The sequence below is a fragment of the Macaca fascicularis genome, chromosome 8 (genome assembly GCF_037993035.2).
Source record: "Macaca fascicularis isolate 582-1 chromosome 8, T2T-MFA8v1.1".
Lineage (NCBI taxonomy): Eukaryota > Metazoa > Chordata > Mammalia > Primates > Cercopithecidae > Macaca > Macaca fascicularis.
This window is the reverse complement of record NC_088382.1, coordinates 102,439,575-102,461,146: the sequence shown is the minus strand read 5'-3', so window position 1 is coordinate 102,461,146 and position 21,572 is coordinate 102,439,575. Positions and strand designations below refer to the sequence as shown.

At 36.0% G+C, this 21,572-nt stretch overlaps 1 long non-coding RNA gene across 1 annotated transcript in view; it reads left to right on the top strand.

The window, feature by feature from the left end:
* Positions 1–768: 768 nt before the first annotated feature.
* Positions 769–21,572, top strand: part of LOC102120554 (uncharacterized) — a 75,303-nt gene continuing 54,499 nt past the window's right edge. The window contains exon 1 of the long non-coding RNA XR_280055.4: positions 769–853. This is a non-coding gene — a long non-coding RNA (uncharacterized lncRNA). The remainder of the gene's footprint in view (positions 854–21,572) is intronic.

The window sequence follows — 21,572 nt, the reverse complement described above, 5'->3', positions numbered from 1 at the left end:
GGGAAGAGCCACAGTAAAGCTGTGGACAGTTTCTCTTTGTGTTATCTAAGACATCTGGTGTCAGGCCCTTCATGAGTAACATTAGTTATACATAATAACCTGTATTAAGTTCAGAGAACCAAGCAGCAGTATGCCTGACTTTTAAAACTACAGGCTGTAAAGTGATTAAGAACTTAGTGCAAATCCTGCTCTGGTATTTCCTAACAGTCAGACTTTGGTTACGTTTCTTAATTTCTCTGAGCTTCTGAATTCTCATCTGAAACATGGAGATTAATTATTGTCCCTACTTCCTAGGCCTGTTGTGAGGATTAGTTGAGATAATGTATGTGATATAGTTAGCACAGTGTCAGGTATAGGAGGTTCTGAATGAATGACAGCTATTATTATTTTAATGGTACATAATTACACATGAACACAAGCTGTAACATTCCACAAATTGGGATCATCTAGAATGAATTAAGATATGCATGTACTCTTGAAATGAAGAAATATAATAACTATATAAGATATTACTTGCTTACAATAAGTATTTAATTTGTAATGAAAGAATTCACCAGAAAATAAGAGGCTTGAAAGACTTACTCAAATTTATAGGTGTGCCAAAGGTCCTGGAGAGAAGCTGAAAGACCCTTTACTGATATGTATAATTTATATAATGTGAAGGCTTAAACCTATTGTAAATAAATAATAAGGTTTGATAAATCATTTTTCTTTGATTCCTTCTTATTTTAATTTCTATTAAACCTGGTTTCATTTTTTTATTCACAGAAGTAAGCAAACATTTTCCTCTAATTTAGATTCTTTAAACAAAAGTTGCAAATGAATGTAGCTTTCATCTATTGTAAAATTGAAAGTAGGTAATTCATTATATTAACACTCTTCTCCTAGTATAACAGAAATAGAAGGATGTATTATATTATAATTATACTTTAATAACCTTTTTCTCCACTTTAATCTCACATCAAAATAAATGAAATATTTTAAAATACTTTTTTAAGCACAAATGAAGAGAAAATATAGAATTCAGTTTATTACCCTGAATAAACTGTGTGCCCACAATTGGAGCAATGCCAGGGATGAATATTTTTAAATGTTTCTTCTAGAAGAGGCTATTTTGAAGCCTTGAGTGTTGTGTAGGCATCTAGAAGCAACAGAACTCAACTACAACAAATGAAGCCTTTATTATATGTGTGTATGTGTGTGTTTGTGTAGGTATGTAAAGCTTATACTTTTAATTCCTCAGTAATATGTAATTGTATGAATATAAAACATTTTGTTTATTCTTTCATTGGTTGATAGACATTTGAATCGTTTTCACTTTTTGGGTATTATGAATAATGTGAATAATGGTGCTATGAACGTCCATGTACAATTCTTTGTGAGGAAATGCGTTTTTATTCCCCTTGGGTAAATATATTGATGTATAACTACTAAAATATATTGAAGTATAACTACTCATAGAGTAGGTATAGATACAACTTACTAGAAACCTGTCAAATTGTTTCCTAAAGTTCTTAAATTTTCACCCTACCAGTGATGTCTGAGAATTGCAGATCTACCGCATCCTCCTCAACATTTGGTGTTGTCAACACTTTTCGTTGTAGCCATTTTAGTGATGGGAAAGGGAATCTCTTTCTGGTTTTGGTTTTCATGTCCATCATTACTAATTATGCTGAGAACTTTTCATGTATTAACCATTGATATATCTTCTTTTGGATGCCAATTCTTTTGTCCATTTGTAATTGATTATTTGTGGTTTGGTTAATTATGTGCAAGAGTTCTTTACTTATATGGAAAGATTATAGACATATAATTTGAGAATACTTTCTCCGAGTCTATGTATTGCCATTTATATTTTCATGGAGTGTTTTTTAGCTAATTTTAGTTAATTTTGATGAGGTAATGTTTTCCAGTTGAATTTTAATTTTGATGAGGTCCATGTATCTCTTTTTATGTTAATATGTTACTATTTTATGTTAATTTTATGTTACTACATGTCTTTTTAAAGAAATCCTTGCTAAACATAAGGTTACTAAAGTGTTTTACTACGTTTTCTTCTAAAAGTTTTATAATTTTAGCTCTCATATTTAGGACTGTGATACATTTCAAATTAATATGTGTATATGGTGTCAAATAAGGATTGAAATTCATGTTATCCAGTTATTCCAATAACATTTGTTGAAACAATTTTCCTTTCCCCATTGCATTTAACTTACATTTTTGTCAAAAATTAACTGCCTGTGTATATTTGGGTCTATTTCATTTAATTTTTGTCTGTCTTATGTCAATATCACATTGTCTTGATGCTGTAACTATAAAAGTAATTTGGAAAACAGGCATTGTGAATCATTCAAGTTTGTTCTTTTTAAATATAGTTACAGCTATTCTAGGTCTTTTGCTTTTTAATAACAATTTTAAAATTAATTTCTCAATTTCTTTAAAAACATGCCTGTTGGGATTACACTGCATCTATGGATTAATTCAGGAAGAATCGATGTGTTAACATTATTGAATCTTCTACTCTTTGAACATGACATTACTGCATTTATATAGGCCTCCTTTAATTTCTCTCTGTTTTTTATTGTAGAGGTCTTTCATATCTTTTGTTAATTTTATTTTTAAGTATTTTATGGTTTTGATGTTATAAGTAATCTTGCTTTGGAAATTTTATTTTCCAATTTTTTTTTTCTAATAACGTGTAGAAATAAAAGTGATTTTTAAATACTGATTTTTAATTTTGTCACATTGTGAAGTTCTCCTGAGTAGTTGTATTGAGGATTCCTTAGGATACTCTGTCTTGTCTGTGAATAGAGGCAATTTACTTCTTCCATTTCATTCTTTATGCATATTAATTCTTCTTCTTGCCTTATTGCACCATCTAGGACATCACTGGTGAAAGCAGGCCATGCCAATCTGATCCTCAAAATCCTTGAATGAACCTTTATAAAACTTAGAAAAGAATCCAAAGTCCTTGCCTTAGCCCACCAGATCTGGTCCTAGTTCCCCTTTTCTGTCTAATACCACCAGTGGTACCGTCTAGTGAGTCTGGCCTTTTGGATTCAGAAGGAGCCACACTTCCTGCTGCTACAGGGCCTTTTCTTAGGTTTTTCTCTGTGCCACTAACTCTTGGGCTGTTTGGCACTCCCTCATCTCTTCTGAGATGCCCAGAGCTATTGCCCTGACCACCCTATCTAAAGCAGAGAGACTATAGTTTCTGCAGAACTTGTATCTCGATTTGTAAGTATACATTTACTTTCTTGTATAACTGGTGCACTGAACCAGCAGAAAGCATCTTGTTTCCTACTGTCCCTTTGATTTGCTAATTTTCTCTTGCTTCTGGACAAAAAAATTGACAGCATCCATATCTCTTAAATGATAAAAAGGACCTGTGATGATCATGTTAAGGCACAAAACACAGACTAAAGTTGGTACCATCAGCTCTCCTTACACACAACCCTCATGCCTCTCCTTCACCTGCCTGCTGTGGCTCCTGACCCCAACAGAAATGAGGCTGATGGTTGTGCTGGGAAGGGAGGAAGGATGAAAGACAAGGCAGCAGTGTAGTCTTTGTTGGCGGGTACTGGGATAAGAGAACTTCATAGTTTCTGGGCCTGGAAGCGGTTTAAAGCTGACTCTTTCTTGGGCTCTTTATTTTTCTATTTTTCAGGGTCTTCCTCTAGGGACATTCCCTGAAAAGTCAGGATTAGAGTGAGGAAAGTGAGGCAGGGATATGTAAGTCCAGGGTTAAGTACGGTCTTAAAGAAATAATATTTTGTTCATCATAAATTCTTTGGCACTAATTCTGACTTTTTTTTTGAAATAGTGCATTAAAATTTTACTTATCTTGGTTACTGAATTTTTGCTTTTTGGTGCTCCTTAAATTTTGTGCCTGAGATGAGTATTTTATTCACATCACCTAGTCACAACCTTGTACTTCCTGTGACATAGGAGATTCATTTTTTCTCTTGCTAGTCACACATACTTCAGCTCCTCCTTCTTTTTTCTACAGCACATAAAATATACCTTTGGGTTCCTGTCAACCTCCTAGATTGTACTCTAAGGTAGAATTTAAAACAGCTCTGGGACAGCTCTCGCACCTTCTGCGTTCATCTGGTGCACTGAAGTCTCAGTTTCCTTTACTGGACAAATTCTGGAAGAACAGACCAATCTGAATACAGAATCAACTCTTCTTTGTTCTGATATAGAAACAGCTGGCTGGCCTGTTTCTGCAATTTGGTTTTCCAGGTTGTAGTTAGACATCAGTTCATTGTATCTGAAGGACTAAGATAAGGGGCAGCCACACTCAAATGCTCACTTTTTTTTTTTTGTCTGGGGAACTCATTGCATAACATTATTTGAAGGAACCCTTCCAACAAACCTTTTTCCAGTCTCCAACATGGTCGTTTTCACTATGGATGAATGGTTTTAAAGTTGAGGAAACTTTGGCTGAATCACTTATGTTTTTATTAAGAGATGCTTTATTCATTAGTCATCAGGAAAATGAAAATCAAAACAACAATTACATATATTTTAAACTCATAACATTGGCAGAATTTAAGTCTTGCAATATGAAGTGTGGGCACAGATTAATATAACTCTTCTAAGTTTTTGGTAGAAGTATAAGTTGGTACAAGCATTTTGGAGAATGATTTGGCAAAATGTTGTAAATTAGAATGTGTTCATGCTGTAATGCCAAGCAATTCCATTCCTGTGGATGTGTCTTAGAAAACTCCTTGTGTATGTGCACTTGTATATTTGCACAGAGAAACAAGTATAACAATGGTACAAGAATATTCTTTGTAACATCATTTGTTAAAGGAAGAAATTAGAAAAAATATTGCCCATTAACAGAATGGCTAAATTAATCATAGCCTAGTCATCATGAAATTCTGAGGCTGGCATGTGGTATGAGCTCAAGAAATTTTAGTCTTATACTCCCCACTTAGCATCAACATACGGCTAAATCATTTATTAATTCCGCTTGTGATCTAATACATCCTGTGAAATGCAGCATTTAATATACTTTGGTATTGTGGTTAAAATTCCAAGGTGATACCCAGTTTCTCTGCCTCTCCATTGAACCATAAACTTCATGAAGGCAGAGATCATTTCTGTTTTGATCACCCTTCTATCTCCTGCACCCAGCACATTGCCTGGAAAATTTCAGAGGCTTCATAAAATTTTGTTGATGGAACAATTGAGTAAATGTATGAACTATTTTTCCATAACTATTGTAAAGCATATCTGAAAATAACAAGCTATTTAATGTATTTCATCATTTTGTAACAACATAAATTCTCACTTTGTAATACTGATGAAGAGTTAGGAATACAGAGTGGATCGTAAAAGACATTGGGAAAAAGTAAAATGCATGTGATTCAGCAAAGATCAGTAAGAAATGTTCAATGAAATGAAGTCTTGCTTATATTCTCCAAGTCAGAACATGAAACGCTTTAGAAAATAGCATGGAAGTGGCTAGTGGCAGGTTTTCGCTATATTCTGTAATACCCTCTGCACCTCTCTATCCTGAAACGATAAACCTTATTCTCTGTGGATTTACCTGGATGAAAACCAATCAGGCAACTGTACAAATACTACAAACACCTGCACATCAGAAAAATTTAACAGTGCCAGCACCAAATAGTTCTTTTAGTTTATCTCAAAGAATGTTCCCAGCTAATCCTCTCTTGGGGACATAGATAAACACTCTGAAGCTAATACAGTCTTAACATAAATTAAAAATAATGCAGAAAAGACATTTTAGAGAATACAGTATTTTGTTACCTTTGGATTTCTATTCCCATTTTGTGAGTCTCATTGTTGAAAAGAAAACATTTTCATATTATTGTTCTGAAGAGGCCAGTAACCTCAGCACTACACACTGTGGTAGATTTTTTTCCTTTTTCCTCCCTTGGTAACAACTTAGAAAACCCAGATGCTAAGCTATGGAAGAGATTCCCACAAAGCACCTGGCTTCTTGGCAGATACCTCAGGTAGCTGGGCGGGTAGCTGCTTTTCCATCTGAATTTTTTAAAGTTGGTTTTAGATCCAAGATTTACTTCTAAATTTAAAATATCTAGATTCTTGTCATATTGTCATTTTAAAAAATTGAAATTGTAGTGAAATGTTATCAAAGTAAAATTACATGTAAAAGTATATATTATATTATTGTATGATATATCAACTATGATATATATTACAAATAATATATTTACCTTTTACTATAATTTTCCTGGGTTTACTTGCATCATAACTATAAAAATAATTCCAGGGTTATATTTTCAATAAATATTTTTCTTCTTATAATAATCTAAAATAGCCGTTTTCTCTAACATCGCTTCTAAAAATACAAATTTAATCAATCAAGCATCTAAGTAAGAGATATCATTTAAGAATATCTCCTAATTAATTAGTGATTGCTTATATCCTGCCTAATCTACAAGTTCTGTTTTTTTGTATCTCTCTCAATGTAAGAACAGTTTTTTACTTACCTTTTCTATGATTTCTAGTTTATTTCTGTTCATTTCTAAAATTCTGCACCAATGCTATTTGAAAGGCTTTTTGTTAGTAACTCCATTTATCTCCAAAATGTCTTGACATTTTGAGTGACTCTTTTTACTATGACTCCGACAATGTTTTCTTTTCATCTCGTCTATATCTAAATTTTGATTTTTTTTCATTTGTTATTTTGTATGAAATTTATTTTTCTTTTTCTTTGCCCCTACCACACTTTAGTAATACTACCTTCTTAAGCCATGCTTAACTTTCTAATGAGTGTTTAGGTTTGTTTTATATATATAAAGCCATGTAATATAAATTTCATAGATTTTTTTTTCCCAGAGCCTAAATGGTATATTTCTAGCACATTTCTGTTGTCCTGTATTTCAGAGAGTTTCACTCAAGAGCATCTCAATAACATAAACATATTTGGTTAGATGCAATAAAGATTTGCTGTCTAACTGCATCCAATTGGAATCTTATACTCTATAAAGTAAGAAGAATTAATTTGAATGGTTATATAACTTCACTACTGAGTTTGCCTCTTCCTTCTGTTTATTGTATGTTAGCAATTGAATTTTTGCCACTGCTTCTTACCCTTAAACATCAACACATAGCTCTTATTATTTTTAAAATGAGGCAATATGGTCATTAAAAAAAAAAGCTCTTATCTTCTGGCAATAAAGAAGCAAGATAAGAATATTCCCCAGGGGGCGGAGCAAGATGGCCGAATAGGAACAGCTCCAGTCTCCAACTCCCAGCGGGAGCGACACAGAAGACCCGTGATTTCTGCATTTTCAACTGAGGTACTGAGTTCATCTCACTGGGGAGTGCCAGACGATCGGTGCTGGTCAGCTGCTGCAGCCCGACCAGCGAGAGCTGAAGCAGGGTGAGGCATTGCCTCACCTGGGAAGCGCAAGGGGGAAGGGAATCCCTTTTCCTAGCCAGGGGAACTGAGACACACAACACCTGGAAAATCGGGTAACTCCCACCCCAATACTGCGCTTTAAGCAAACAGGCACACCAGGAGATCATATCCCACACCTGGCCGGGAGGGTCCCACACCCACGGAGCCTCCCTCATTGCTAGCACAGCAGTCTGTGATCTACCGGCAAGGCAGCAGCGAGGCTGGGGGAGGGGCGCCCGCCATTGCTGAGGCTTAAGTAGGTAAACAAAGCTGCTGGGAAGCTCGAACTGGGTGGAGCTCACAGCAGCTCAAGGAAACCTGCCTGTCTCTGTAGACTCCACCTCTGGGGACAGGGCACAGTAAACAATAACAAACACAGCCCAAACCTCTGCAGACGCAAACGACTCTGTCTGACAGCTTTGAAGAGAGCAGTGGATCTCCCAACACGGAGGTTGAGATCTGAGAAGGGACAGACTCCCTGCTCAAGTGGGTCCCTGAACCCTGAGTAGCCTAACTGGGAGACATCCCCCACTAGGGGCAGTCTGACACCCCACACCTCACAGGGTGGAGTATACCCCTGAGAGGAAGCTTCCAAAGCAAGAATCAGACAGGTACACTTGCTGTTCAGAAATATTCTATCTTCTGCAGCCTCTGCTGCTGATACCCAGGCAAACAGGGTCTGGAGTGGACCTCAAGCAATCTCCAACAGACCTACAGCTGAGGGTCCTGACTGTTAGAAGGAAAACTATCAAACAGGAAGGACACCTACACCAAAACCCCATCAGTACATCACCATCATCAAAGACCAGAGGCAGATAAAACCACAAAGATGGGGAAAAAGCAGGGCAGAAAAGCTGGAAATTCAAAAAAGAGCGCAACTCCCCCGGCAAAGGAGCGCAGCTCATCGCCAGCAATGGATCAAAGCTGGACGGAGAATGACTTTGACGAGATGAGAGAAGAAGGCTTCAGTCCATCAAATTTCTCAGAGCTAAAGGAGGAATTACGTACCCAGCGCAAAGAAACTAAAATCTTGAAAAAAAAGTGGAAGAATTGATGGCTAGAGTAATTAATGCAGAGAAGGTCATAAACGAAATGAAAGAGATGAAAACCATGACACGAGAAATATGTGACAAATGCACAAGCTTCAGTAACCGACTCGATCAACTGGAAGAAAGAGTATCTGCGATTGAGGATCAAATGAATGAAATGAAGCGAGAAGAGAAACCAAAAGAAAAAAGAACAAAAAGAAATGAACAAAGCCTGCAAGAAGTATGGGATTGTGTAAAAAGACCAAATCTACATCTGATTGGGGTGCCTGAAAGTGAGGGGGAAAATGGAAGCAAGTTGGAAAACACTCTTCAGGATATCATCCAGGAGAACTTCCCCAACCTAGTAGGGCAGGCCAACATTCAAATCCAGGAAATACAGAGAACGCCACAAAGATACTCCTCGAGAAGAGCAACTCCAAGACACATAATTGCCAGATTCACCAAAGTTGAAATGAAGGAAAAAATCTTAAGGGCAGCCAGAGAGAAAGGTCGGGTTACCCACAAAGGGAAGCCCATCAGACTAACAGCAGATCTCTCGGCAGAAACTCTCCAAGCCAGAAGAGAGAGGGGACCAATATTCAACATTCTTAAAGAAAAGAATTTTAAACCCAGAATTTCATATCCAGCCAAACTAAGTTTCGTAAGTGAAGGAGAAATAAAATCCTTTACAGATAAGCAAATGCTTAGAGATTTTGTCACCACTAGGCCTGCCTTACAAGAGACCCTGAAGGAGGCACTAAACATAGAAAGGAACAAGCGGTACCAGCCACTGCAAAAACATGCCAAAATGTAAAGACCATCGAGGCTAGGAAGAAACTGCATCAACTAACAAGCAAAATAACCAGATAATATCATAATGGCAGGATCAAGTTCACACATAACAATATTAACCTTAAATGTAAATGGACTAAATGCTCCAATTAAAAGACACAGACTGGCAAACTGGATAAAGAGTCAAGACCCATCAGTCTGCTGTATTCAGGAGACCCATCTCACACGCAGAGACATACATAGGCTCAAAATAAAGGGATGGAGGAAGATTTACCAAGCAAATGGAGAACAAAAAAAAGCGGGGGTTGCAATACTAGTCTCTGATAAAACAGACTTTAAACCATCAAAGATCAAAAGAGACAAAGAAGGCCATTACATAATGGTAAAGGGATCAATTCAACAGGAAGAGCTAACTATCCTAAATATATATGCACCCAATACAGGAGCACCCAGATTCATAAAGCAAGTCCTTAGAGACTTACAAAGAGACTTAGACTCCCAAACATTAATAATGGGAGACTTCAACACTCCACTGTCAACATTAGACAGATCAACGAGACAGAAAGTTAACAAGGATATTCAGGAATTGAACTCATCTCTGCAGCAAGCAGACCTAATAGACATCTATAGAACTCTCCACCCCAAATCAACAGAATATACATTCTTCTCAGCACCACATCGTACTTACTCCAAAATCGACCACGTAATTGGAAGTAAAGCACTCCTCAGCAAATGTACAAGAACAGAAATTATAACAAACTGTCTCTAGGACCACAGTGCAATCAAACTAGAACTCAGGACTAAGAAACTCAATCAAAACCGCTCAACTACATGGAAACTGAACAACCTGCTCCTGAATGACTACTGGGTACATAACGAAATGAAGGCAGAAATAAAGATGTTCTTTGAAATCAATGAGAACAAAGATACAACATACCAGAATCTCTGGGACACATTTAAAGCAGTGTGTAGAGGGAAATTTATAGCACTAAATGCCCACAAGAGAAAGCAGGAAAGATCTAAAATTGACACTCTAACATCGCAATTAAAAGAACTAGAGAAGCAAGAGCAAACACATTCGAAAGCTAGCAGAAGGCTAGAAATAACTAAGATCAGAGCAGAACTGAAGGAGATAGAGACACAAAAAACCCTCCAAAAAATCAATGAATCCAGGAGTTGGTTTTTTGAAAAGATCAACAAAATTGACAGACCACTAGCAAGACTAATAAAGAAGAAAAGAGAGAAGAATCAAATCGACGCAATAAAAAATGATAAAGGGGATATCACCACCGACCCCACAGAAATACAAACTACCATCAGAGAATACTATAAACACCTCTACGCAAATAAACTGGAAAATCTAGAAGAAATGGATAATTTCCTGGACACTTACACTCTTCCAAGACTAAACCAGGAAGAAGTTGAATCCCTGAATAGACCAATAGCAGGCTCTGAAATTGAGGCAATAATTAATAGCCTACCAACCAAAAAAAGTCCAGGACCAGATGGATTCACAGCTGAATTCTACCAGAGGTACAAGGAGGAGTTGGTACCATTCCTTCTGAAACTATTCCAATCAATAGAAAAAGAGGGAATCCTCCCTAACTCATTTTATGAGGCCAACATCATCCTGATACCAAAGCCTGGCAGAGACACAACAAAAAAAGAGAATTTTAGACCAATATCCCTGATGAACATCGATGCAAAAATCCTCAATAAAATACTGGCAAACCGGATTCAGCAACACATCAAAAAGCTTATCCACCATGATCAAGTGGGCTTCATCCCTGGGATGCAAGGCTGGTTCAACATTCGCAAATCAATAAACATAATCCAGCATATAAACAGAACCAAAGACTAGAACCACATGATTATCTCAATAGATGCAGAAAAGGCTTTTGACAAAATTCAACAGCCCTTCATGCTAAAAACGCTCAATAAATTCGGTATTGATGGAATGTACCTCAAAATCATAAGAGCTATTTATGACAAACCCACAGCCAATATCATACTGAATGGGCAAAAACTGGAAAAATTCCCTTTGAAAACTGGCACAAGACAGGGATGCCCTCTCTCACCACTCCTATTCAACATAGTGTTGGAAGTTCTGGCTAGGGCAATTAGGCAAGAGAAAGAAATCAAGGGTATTCAGTTAGGAAAAGAAGAAGTCAAATTGTCCCTGTTTGCAGATGACATGATTGTATATTTAGAAAACCCCATTGTCTCAGCCCAAAATCTCCTTAAGCTGATAAGCAACTTCAGCAAAGTCTCAGGATACAAAATTAATGTGCAAAAATCACAAGCATTCTTATACACCAGTAACAGACAAACACAGAGCCAAATCAGGAATGAACTTCCATTCACAATTGCTTCAAAGAGAATAAAATACCTAGGAATCCAACTTACAAGGGATGTAAAGGACCTCTTCAAGGAGAACTACAAACCACTGCTCAGTGAAATAAAAGAGGACACAAACAAATGGAAGAACATACCATGCTCATGGATAGCAAGAATCAATATCGTGAAAATGGCCATACTGCCCAAGGTAATTTATAGATTCAATGCCATCCCCATCAAGCTACCAATGAGTTTCTTCACAGAATTGGAAAAAACTGCTTTAAAGTTCATATGGAACCAAAAAAGAGCCCGCATCTCCAAGACAATCCTAAGTCAAAAGAACAAAGCTGGAGGCATCACGCTACCTGACTTCAAACTATACTACAAGGCTACAGTAACCAAAACAGCATGGTACTGGTACCAAAACAGAGATATAGACCAATGGAACAGAACAGAATCCTCAGAAATAATACCACACATCTACAGCCATCTGATCTTTGACAAACCTGAGAGAAACAAGAAATGGGGAAAGGATTCCCTATTTAATAAATGGTGCTGGGAAAATTGGCTAGCCATAAGTAGAAAGCTGAAACTGGATCCTTTCCTTACTCCTTATATGAAAATTAATTCAAGATGGATTAGAGACTTAAATGTTAGACCTAATACCATAAAAATCCTAGAGGAAAACCTAGGTAGTACCATTCAGGACATAGGCATGGGCAAAGACTTCATGTCTAAAACACCAAAAGCAATGGCAGCAAAAGCCAAAATTGACAAATGGGATCTCATTAAACTAAAGAGCTTCTGCACAGCAAAAGAAACTACCACCAGAGTGAACAGGCAACCTACAGAATGGGAGAAAACTTTTGCAATCTACTCATCTGACAAAGGGCTAATATCCAGAACCTACAAAGAACTCAAACAAATTTACAAGAAAAAAACAAACAACCCCATCAAAAAGTGGGCAAAGGATATGAACAGACATTTCTCAAAAGAAGACATTCGTACAGCCAACAGACACATGAAAAAATGCTCATCATCACTGGCCATCAGAGAAATGCAAATCAAAACCACAATGAGATACCATCTCACACCAGTTAGAATGGCGATCATTAAAAAGTCAGGAAACAACAGGTGCTGGAGAGGATGTGGAGAAATAGGAATCCTTTTACACTGTTGGTGGGATTGTAAACTAGTTCAACCATTATGGAAAACAGTATGGCGATTCCTCAAAGATCTAGAACTAGATGTACCATATGACCCAGCCATCCCATTACTGGGTATATACCCAAAGGATTATAAATTATGCTGCTATAAAGACACATGCACACGTATGTTTATTGCAGCACTATTCACAATAGCAAAGACTTGGAATCAACCCAAATGTCCATCAGTGACAGATTGGATTGAGAAAATGTGGCACATATACACCATGGAATACTATGCAGCCATCAAAAAGGATGAGTTTGTGTCCTTTGTAGGGACATGGATGCAGCTGGAAACCATCATTCTTAGCAAACTATCACAAGAACAGAAAACCAAACACCGCATGTTCTCACTCATAGGTGGGAACTGAACAATGAGATCACTTGGACTCAGGAAGGGGAACATCACACACCGGGACCTATCATGGGGAGGGGGGAGGGGGGAGGGATTGCATTGGGAGTTATACCTGATGTAAATGACGAGTTGATGGGTGCAGCACACCAACATGGCACAAGTATACATATGTAACAAACCTGCACATTATGCACATGTACCCTACAACTTAAAGTATAATAATAATAAATAAATTAAAAAAAAAAAAAAAGAATATTCCCCAAAGTGATCAAATTGCATCTGGAAATAGACCATCCCAAGAGTAGAAAAAGTAGGAAGAAGCACTCACAGGGCAAACAGTGCCAATACTGAAAGATTGGGCTCACTTTGTGTCTAAGAACTTCCCAGAATAAACATCCTAGCTTGTGTAACCACTACCCACACCAACCTTAGCCCTTCTTCATGGTGTAGAGCACTCAAAATGCCTCAAACAAGCACAAAATATTATTGGATTGATTTGTCACTGTTACCAAATGCTCATAAAATGTACTTTAAATATCTAATTTTTAACTTGACATTATTTTATTTTTAAAATACACATTCTGAAGCTCGGAACACTGAAGGATGACTACAGTTGTGAAGTTTCACCTTGGGCAATATAAACTATGAACTGTCATTCGTTATCTTTGACTCTGATCAAACTATGTGGCCTTTCTTGTCTGCTTTCCTCAAACACACTTTAGCTTTTTTTCAGTCACATAATAACTTTGCGTAGCTTGTAAGCTAAGAAGTCAATCCAAGGTTAAGCTATTGCTTGATGGAGAAGAAATAAGTAATTCAATATGAATGTTGTGTGTGACAAGGGCATGTGATTTCAATAAAAGTGACTGGGATATGTGACATAGATCGATTCTTATTCCAGAATCTTTGAGAGTTCTAAGACTAACTGAAGCGGATCCTGAGAGGGAGCTGTCTGTAATGCTGCTTTTTGGTTTTGAAGATCAATGTCTATGCTGGTGGTATGGCTTGCTATAATCAGGCATGTGAGCACCCGTATTGACTCTTTTTATTGTTGTTGTTTGTTTGTTTTTTGAGACGGGGTCTCGCTCTGTTGCCCAGGCTGGAGTGCAGTAGCACGATCCAGTCTCACTGCAACCTCCGCCTCCTGGGTTCGAGTGACTCTTCTGCCTCAGCCTCCCATGTGGAAGCAACTCTCCTACCTGAGCCTCCCAAGTAGCTGGGATTAAAGGCGTCTGCCACCACTCCCGGTTACTTTTTTTTTTTTTTTTGTATTTTTATTTTTAGTAGAGATGGGGCTTCACCATGTTGGCCAGGATGGTCTGGAATTCCCAACCTCAAGTGATCCACCCCACCTCTGCTTCTCAAAGTGCTGAGACTACAGGTGTGAGCTACCGCACCTGGGCCCTTACTGACTCTTAAAGCATGTAAGTTGTCTTAGAGAATCACAAAGACAGGAGAACCTTGAAGAAAAGTTAAATAATAAAGTATAGATAAATAAATCTACACTTTGAGAAGACCTACACATTTGCTACCCTTTCTAAGATCTTCCTGAGTTAATTGGGTTCCATAGGTCTCTAGATGCATAATTTGATCAAGTCCCACTTATTCAGAGAGGGCAATGGTGCTATGGAAATTAGGTATGTTTTTATATTTGTGTCCCAAATATTTTGTGAATATAGGCACGCATGGCTCTATCAGTAAAAACGTTTAAAAGAAAATGAGAAGCTATGCTGAAATAATTCAACTTGGAAGGGAACCATGTCTTATCTGCCCCTAATCAGCAGCTCGCATTCACAGAAACCCGAATCCTGAAGCAGAACTCTTCATTTTCCTGAGACCTCTTTCCACTTCTATTTGATCTTTTTCGTCTTTTCGAATCCCTTCCTTTCCTTCCCTGGAATTTACTTCTGTCTCTTCATTATATTTCTATGAGCTTCCGCTTTCCTTTTTTTCCTCATTATTTGCCTTCTTTAAACTCAGTAGGGAACTCTCATGTGTTCCTATGTGTTTTATTTTTGTTACAGTAATGATAAAAATGATTCTTAGTTCACTCAAATCTAAGTGATATTATAATTCCTTTTGAATTATTTATATAATTTTAGTAAAGAGAATTCCAATTGATTTTAAACAATTTAATCATTGAGAGATATTTCATTGGTATCCAATATTCTTCATAATGCTTGCCATTTGTCTAAACATTGCTGCCAGATTTTTAAATATACATTTTTTTACAACTTTATCAACATATATTTCACATACCATAAAATTCGCCTGTTCAAAATGTACAGCTCAATGACTTTTAGTATATTCACAGGGTTGCACAAACATCACCACAATCTAATTTAGAATGTCTCAAACTCCCCCAAAGAAACACACATGCATTAGCAGTCATTCCACAGCCCTACACCATCCCAGCCTCAGGAACTCCCAATCCTTCTATCTCTGTTGTTTTACCAGAGATTTGGATAGTTCTTATGAATAGAATCATACAATACATGGTATTTTGTGAATGGTTTACTTAGCATAATGTTTTCAAGGTTCATCTTCGTTGTAGCGTGTATTAATGCTTCATGCCTTTTTATAATATAATAATAATTTTACATTAATAAGTACAAATAACTTTATAATGTTATTATACATCAATTCTGTCTTAGTCACATAATAAAGCTCAAAATGATTTAAGAAATAACTTCACATTTAATGATGAAACAGAGTATGTGAATGTGTATCTCTTAATTCTGATGAATAATTATCTTATTATCTAAATGGATAATTAAAGAAGGAGAATAGATATGTTCCCTTCTGTCAAAACCAGCTTTCTACTTTTTGTCCGCTGAGTTTCCTCACCTAATATTCTCCTCAAACTTATTGTTTTAGTAAAACTTCCCAGATAAGACATATATTTGTGAGTAGAATAGCTGATAGCCTTTTTTTAAAAACTTCTGTCTCTTTATAACAAAAATTCCTCTGTTTTGGGAAGAAATGGAAACGTATATCTGGTCTATTTCTGTCAGGATGAATTAGACAGCAGAGAGATTTCAACTATTAATTTGTTGTAGCACATAATTCAAATATCAATTGATTAAATCCAGCATTCAGTTACTCAATGAGCATTTATCAATCCTGATGCTGTCATGGAATTAGTTTTGTATGAAATTAACTTTGCGTCGGATGATAAAATTCAAGCTTAAAAATAAACCATAACAAAGACCCGTTATAAAATACCAGATGCTCTTTTCAATTTTTGGTTCTGAAATGGATTCATGTCAGCCAAGGCCAAGAGAAATTTTCTCCAGCTATATAAAATTTGTCCAGCTGCAACCCAATAGATGCTTTGTTTCATAATGTTTTTCTATTTGGATAAAATAGTTTTTCTTTTTGGTTTGTCCCTACAGTCTGGAGTTAGGAAGAAGAATTGGACTTGCCATCTTTCTCAGGTTTAATGAGTTTGCAAGTGTACAGGAACAATTAGCATGTTGATGGCAACACCAGATCAGGAACCTAGAATAGCATCTAAAAATAGAGAAATCTAAAAATGTTTTCAATGTGGTGGAAGACTGATTACATTAATGGCCAAATCTGTCATGCTGCCTGTAGCTACATCCATTACTGTATAACTGGAATGTCTCCTCACTTCTGGCTCAGGGTTTGATCATATGACTGACTTTGGACAAGGGGATGATAGAAGATGTGATCTAAGCAGAGTATTTCTGCTGGCACTCTTCCCTCTGACATCACCATGAGAATGTGGCCACATGACCAGGTAGTCTGCTGGTGAATGAGATATGGGAAAAACCCCAGTAGCTACAATCTACCCAGGTATGATGGAATGTGACACTCACTATTAGAGATGTGGGCAAGCTCATTCAATAGCAGATGTTCCCAGCCAAGTCCAGCCTAAATTTCTGACCCACAGACTCATGAACTTAATAAACATTCATTAGTTTGCTAATAAGTTCTTGTGGTCCTTCATAATGTAGCATTATCATAGTAATCGATAATTGATACATGGATAGATCCTCAAAAACTCATCCTACTTATATTGTTAATGCTATCAGAATACCTTCTAGTCTATATAGTAAGGCAGGTAGAATTTAGAAATATTTCATATGCAATAATATCAAATTTATCTGCTATCATAGTGAATAACATGTTGAATTTTGGATGAGGATTTCTTCAGATGATTGAAACTTAGCATTTAAACATATTAATTAATTTAAAGGTTTAAAAATAAACCTTTGTGTAAAAATTGAGATACTTATCTAAATTTTGTTAAAGGAAGTACTTAAAAATAAGTGTTTATGGTTTTGTTTTGTTTATTATAAAAATAGAATATTATTATTATGGAAAATTTGAAACACAGACAAAAATAAAAGGAAGACAATCATCTATCATTCCAACATTGAAAGCTGACTGATAGTTGCTAATATTTTACATATTTTAGTGCATTTCTTTCTAACCTATTTCTTTGCATAGAACTTATTTTACATAGCTATGAGTATATTGTTAGGACAGTTTTGTATAAGCATTTTTTAAGTTACTATAAGCTATTAATAAATATTATCATAATGGCTGTTTATCACAGCTTGGAGGTAGATTTACCATAATTACTACAAGCATTCAATTTTCATTGGATATTTAGTTTCATGCTTCATTTTATTTTATTACTAGTATGAGTAATATGTTGGTAAACATAAGGCACACTGGTCCTTTTTTTATATGAGAATTACTTATTTTAACATAAGAGTCCAAAAAGTGAAATTATAGAGTCAAAAGGTATAATATTTTAAGGCTCCAGGTATATTGCAGAATTATTTTTTCAAAGGGTTACAATATAGTGAATACAAAATAGTGAATACAATTCACTAATAATGTATACTTTTGAAGCCAAGTTATTTGAGTGTGAATTAACCTTTACTTGATGACTCATGGTCATCGCTATGAATATTCATTATTGCATAGTACCCAGGGATGATTTCAGGAGCTATTGAGGACTCTAAGGCTGTTTTCTCTAATATGTCTCCCCCATCGTAGTTTTAGTTGGTGTTAGTTTCTTTTTTATTGTTTTCTGTCTTTTTATTTTATTTCTATGCCTGAAATCCAAATGATAATATCCAGTTTTGGGAAGGTAGTTCTTGGGACAATGGGAATTCATGTATAATGTTGATAGGAGCATAAATTGATATATTTTAAGAAGTATTATTTGAAACAGTAATCCACATTCCAAAGTATTCTATACTAAGTATTTATAGTCATGCATTACACTAAGAAAATAATATGGGTATAGAGGGAAAATTCATCAACAAGGATGCTTATTAAATAATTTTAATAATAAAAATTCTAAAAAACTAGAGCAAATAAACAATGATATATGTATATGGTAGAGTATTACAGATATTTAAAACCATGTAAAAGAAAATGTAATAACGTGGGGAAAATTAAGATGCATTAATGACAAAGAGATATTATCAAAGATGATCTGTACTACATTTATATATGTATACAACATAGTACCAATGTTATTTTTAAAAATACTATAAATGGTATTCCAAAATTATGCTACAGAGCTATAGTAACAAAAACAGCATTGTACTGGCATAAAAACGTACACATAGACCAATGGAACAGAATAGTGAACGCAGAAACAAATCCACACATCTATGGTGAACTCATTTTCAACAAAGACGCCAATCGTATGTTCTTGGCGTCTTTGTTGAAATTGAGTTTGCTGAGGTGAAATACCATATATGTATATATTATTGTTTATTTGGCCTAGCTTTGAGAGAAAAGGTCTCTTCAATAAATGGTGATAAGAAAACTGAATATCCATATGCAGAAGAATGAAACTAGACCCGTATATCTTTCCATATACAAAAATCAAATCAAAATGGATTAAAGACTTAAATCTAAGACTTCAAACTATGAAAATGATGCAAAAAAACATTGAGGAAGCTCTCCAGGACATTGATCTGGGTAAAGATTGCTTGAATAATATCCCACAAGCATAGGCAAAAAATGCAGAAACAGACAAATGAGATCACATCAAGTTAAAAAGCTTCTGCACAGCAAAGGAAATAATCAACCAAGTTGAAGAGACAACCCACAGAATGGGAGAAAATATATGCAAACTAACCATATGACAATAACTAGAATACATATGGAGCTCAAACAACTCCAAAGGAAAATTCTAATAAACCAATCAAAATGGACAAAAGACCTAACTAGACATTTCTCAAAAGAAGACATACAAATGGCAAACGGGCATATGACAAGATGCTTAACATCACTGATCATCAGAGAAATGTAAATCAAAATTGCAATAAGGTATTATTTCAACCCAGTTAAAATGACTTTTATCCAAAGGACAGGCAATAACACATTTTGGTGAGGATGTGGAGAAAGGGAACCCTTGTACACTGTTGGTGGAAATGAAGATTACTACAACCACTCTGAAGAGCAGTTTGGAGCAGTTTCCTCCATAAACTAAAAATAGAGCTACTAGACAACCCAGCAATCCCACTACTGGGTATGTACCCAAAAGAAAGGAAATCAGAATATCAAAGAGATCTCTGCACTCCCATGTTTGTTGCCGCACTGTTCACAATACCAAGATTCGGAAGCAACCTGAGTGTCCATCAACAGATGAATGAATAAACAAAAATGTGGTACTTATACACAATGGGGTACTATTCAGCTATAAAAAAGAATGAGAGTCTGTCATTTGCAACAACATGATGAAACTGGAGATCAAGTGAAATAAGGCAGGCACAGAGTGACAAACTTCACATGTTCTCACTTGTTTGTGGGACCTAAGGGTCAAGTCAATTGCACTCAGAGAGGTAGACAGTAGAAGCAGGGTTATGAGGCTGGGAAAGGTACTGGGTGGATGGTTAATGGGTACCCCCCAAAAACAGAAAGAATGAATAAGACCTAGAATTTGATAGCGCAACAGGGTGACTATAGTTTATAATAATTTACTTGTACATTGAAAAATAACCAAAATAGTATAATTAGATTGTTTGTAGCACAATGGGTAAATGTTGAGGGGATGGATACCCCATTTTCCATGATGTGTTTATTATGCATTGCATGCCTGTGTCAAAATATCTCATGTACCCCATAAATATATATATACCTATTATGTACCCATAAAAAGTAAAAATTAATATAAAACAAATAAAACAGTATTCTGTATGACAGGATTAGGGATAATTTGTGAAATCTTTGTTGTTCTTTCTAAGCTTTCTACTTGCATAATCTAAAGAATAAATGGGTGTTGAATGAGGGTTTAAGGTACTCACCCTTGAGTAAAGTGCATGAGTTCTAATGTGTGAATATTATGCCATATCTTTAGGCTGCTCAGATGTTTCTTTATTTCTCTTCACAATCCTAGCCATGTATTTGGGTTGACAAATGAATTACCATGAAATGGCTCTACTATTACTCCTGGGTGATCATACATTGAGTGGCTCTCTTGATGTTTTCAATTGCTCCCCTATATTTCGATAGATGTGCCAATTATAACATATGCCCCATTATTACTCATCATTCAATCAGCTGAATATTTGAGATATAAAATTTATTAAGTGTCCCAGACTTAATGCCCTTTGGGACCAAGGAGTTTATGTAAAATAAAAATAAAGTAGATTAGCCACTGGCTGAGTAGAAAGAAAACAGCTACCACTTACCATCGTCTGATTATTGGCAGAAGCAACATGAGCCTTGTGATGCCGGCTCTGATGATTTTTCAAGTGAAGCTAGAAATCCAATTTTTAAAGCTATCATTCTATTTTTATATCTTAGCTATTAATTCAAAATGTACAGGCACAGAAACATGACTGCAAGTTGCATGAGTCCTGTGAGCAGCCAATTTGTGATTTCTGATGTTTAGACATGTCAACACGTCAAATTTGAGGCACCTACAAGCAAAGAATTCTAATATAAAGACCAATAATTTTGCAGTAAATAATCAATTCACTTATTAAAGAGACATATAAGCATAATGTGACTGCAAGATTGTCAAGGTGGCTGAGATGACAAACCAGTACACCAACATTTTTCTGTTTTATACCCAGGATCTGTGAGTGAATAGTTTTAGTTTTCCTATATATGTCCTTTGCATAGAAATATGTCGAAATGATAAACCTCAGTGTGTACAATTCTCTATTATCAAAATAAATGGGATTCTAAAGGACCTTGAGAAAGGAAATATGGTAATCTGAGCAAAGGGTGGCCTGATTTAGGGTTACTAGATGTGGGGCTATGTGTAGTGTGAATCTATGTTCTGGGGCAGGGATATTTTTTCCTAGTGATCTCTAATGTTGAGATCAAGTGTACAGGGACACACAAACTGCTTAGAAAGCAAGGAGTTCAGACTTGGGTGCTCATTATTTAATAGGAGTTGTCCAGTAATGAATGGTGACCAGTACCTGGGGACTTTGAGACTTTGG